The 3,281-nt window shown below is 32.9% G+C and overlaps 1 pseudogene; it reads left to right on the top strand.

Moving 5' to 3' along the window:
* The first annotated feature begins 225 nt into the window (after positions 1-225).
* LOC134265360 (uncharacterized) lies at positions 226-2,685 on the top strand (annotated as a pseudogene).
* Positions 2,686-3,281: the final 596 nt, after the last annotated feature.

Here is a 3,281-nt window from a genome sequence, read left to right as displayed (position 1 = left end):
AATTATGTTTTCTATGCTTTTTTTGTACCTGATTGTATTTTTTAAATGTGTTGAATGTTTTTACAGTTTTCCTATCACCTATAAATCAAGGAACATGCTTTTTTTAATTAAAAGTTTTTTTCTGTTTTAAAGTTTTAGGCCATCCATTTCTTTAATTGCCTACCAGTAACTATAAAATCACACCTTAGACTCCATTCTCTTCCCATATTGCATTGTCAGAATAAAATGGAAACTAAGGTATGGACATAAAGATTTAGGCCATTGTCAGAATTAAAGAATCTTTTAAGGAAAACTGTCATATCTGATATCTTGTTTCTACTTTCAAGATAAGACCACGATAGGGTATAGAGATGTAGTAATGTCAGATAAGAAGTAATGGGATACTTCTGTTTGTGTTACATTTGTATTATGTTATGCTAGAAAGGAAAGCATGCTTTTTATTTGTTTTATAATTGTTTGCATCTTTTACAATTTAGATTTGCAAAATGTCTTCATTGTCAATTTTTACACTCCATTCTCAAAAGTAAGGGAAAAAATATTTTTCAAGTTATAGGCCAGTACCTCTCTAGCTCTGATTAACTAAAAATTCATTGTCACAAAACACAGCTTAAACTCCTTTCTATACCCACATTATATTGTGGAATAGTATACACACTAAGTTCTGAACATATGGATATTGGACATCAGTTTTAAAACAGACTAGATCAAAGGGAAAAAAAATGCTCCAATGGGATTTTTTCATTACTGAGGACATCAGGTTTCCTCTCAGAAAGTCTGCAACGTACTCAGAGGATATAACTAGCTTGGTATTGTGTACAACATGTATATGGATTTCAGTTGTTTTGATATCTCCTTTCCACTTTAAGTTAGGACCATTAGTGTATTGAGATGTAGTATTGTTAAATAAGAAGTAATAGAATACTTCTGTGATTTGTGTTACAATTGTGTAACACCATCATGCCAAAAACACATTTTATCTCAGTTTTGTAATTCTTTGTTGTTTGGATTGTTGTTTACTCATTTCTAGAAACCACAGCTTAGAGTCTTTCATCCCTACTTTATATTAGACACTATCTTATGGACATATAGATCGACGTCAGTGCCAGTTAATCTAGCTAAAAGAAAAAACTCATTTGAATGTTGTTTCCATATGATTTTTTCAATACTAAGAACATCGGTGTTTTGTTAAAAACTGCAAACTACTTTAACTAGTCTGCTTTAATTTCACATGGTTTGATATGACACTTCTTGATGTTTAAGGAATGACAATTACAGGGTTTTCAAAATGTCAACAAAAATGCAAAGGATCCCAAATGGATCCAGAAATTAACTTGAAAATGATTACTTACTGAATATGTTGTTTTTATTATTTGACCTGAAAATGTCTGAGACATTGAAATAAAAAAATGTTTAGATTTTTTATGTAAAGAAAAACATGCTGCTGCCAACTAATAGGGATTTAGAAGAAAAATCCCTTTTCTATATCACAACACTTGTTAAGAATTTGAAGTACTGTAGAATCATTTTATTCTGTGGGGGCAGATTATCTTCTTTGTCAATATCATACCTCATCCGATCAAAAATTGGACGGAAGACCTACTCGTTGCTCGCCACGAGATTCATATCTACTTGTCTTTATTTTTTGTTTTAAATAAAATGACCAGTAATTAAGCCCTTAATCTATGTGTTTCACTTTGCGTACCCCTTCAAACTGAAGAGATTAATACCTTAACTGCTCCAGGATATAAGTGCCTGAGATCAAGCAAAAAATGATTTCCTGTGGCTAATTAACTCCTCTTGCACAGTAAATAAACAATGGGACTTTTCTGTGTGCATAAACAAGTTTGATATTCTATTCATGATTAACAAAAAATCGACAGTAGGGAAACAGAAAATCTGATTTTTTTTTCAAATCAGGAAATTATTCAAATTAGGGCATTTTTTTCTCGCGATCGGGAGAACGGAATGAAAGGGTAAAATCGGGAGAATCCCGCCTAAGTCAGGAACGTTGGCATGTATGCAAGATATGTATATTTTAGATTTTGGTGATATACATTTAACACATTTAACTGTATAACTTCTGTTACAGGTATCTGTTTAAGCCAAAATCATGGACCAAAGAGAGACAACTCTTCAAACCATCAAATCTGGAGAAGTCATTCAAAAACAGTATGTTACCATTTCAGATGCCTCCGATACCATAAAGCTATGTGCCTGGGATAAACATATAAAACAAATTCAACTTGCGAAGAGTTACACCTTTTGCAATGTCTCAGTCAGAAATTTTGACAATATAATTCACTCACAACATGTCCTGACGATGTAATTCAAGAAATTACAGATCAACAATGCACAAGTTCAGTCGGTCAGTGTTATTGATACTGTATTGGTGGATTCTGTTTCTTGTGCTCACCGACCCTTTGCGGAGTGTGCAATAAAGACGTCGGAACTTTTAATTCTAATGTACCTACAGTAAAATGCAAAGTACTCAACATGCGACAAAGAACATCAAACTTGACAAGTTCCATGAAAGTGCAAGTTAATTGCAAGTTCCCTGATAATCCAGCGGCATTCAAATTTTCCATCTCAAATGGGATACTAAAAAATTTTGGTGACACTAGCCAATTTCAGACACCGGATGACATTAAAGATTATTTCCTCTCAAAAAAAAAAAAAAAAAACTAAAAGTTGAGATGACTCCTTCAAAGAGTCAAATTTTGGCAATTATTGAGGCTTTGAAAATTTTGCAGTTACTTAAGACAGTTGATTGTTCCTGGCTAGAACATTATTGTCTGTAAATATCATCCGATTATTTTGACACTTCAGTGAACAGTTGATACAGTTCTGTGTAGTGCTTCTACAAGTTAAATTGTTCATATAGAAGGCACAACCAAAAATTACAATATTTTATTAGGTTAAATACCTTTTTTTTAAGCGCTAAGCGCGCATGCGCAAGCGATTTATAGGGTGTCTTCAGATTTTCACGATCTTTTATTCAACGCCCTCTATCGACCGCATATATCATGGCTCAATACCATAGTTCCTAGTAAACTTACACGTAGTTTAATATATGCTACATACCCAGTTGTTTTGAAAAGACAGCTCGTCTACCCATAAGATGTTAAAATAAAATTCTATTATACAATCAATTACATCTATAACTGATGTATGGAAAAAGCATGCAAAAATTGAATGTGTGTCACGAGACTTTACGATTAGATAAAGAACATTCCTTCAGTTTGTATACCGGTGTATACAGCATGTCGCGTGATGCAAAGTGT

The sequence above is a fragment of the Saccostrea cucullata genome, unplaced genomic scaffold (assembly GCF_032062105.1).
Source record: "Saccostrea cucullata isolate Sc308-1 unplaced genomic scaffold, CSIRO_AGI_Scuc_v1 ctg1703, whole genome shotgun sequence".
NCBI classification, from domain to species: domain Eukaryota; kingdom Metazoa; phylum Mollusca; class Bivalvia; order Ostreida; family Ostreidae; genus Saccostrea; species Saccostrea cuccullata.
This window is presented reverse-complemented; position numbering and strand designations above follow the sequence as displayed.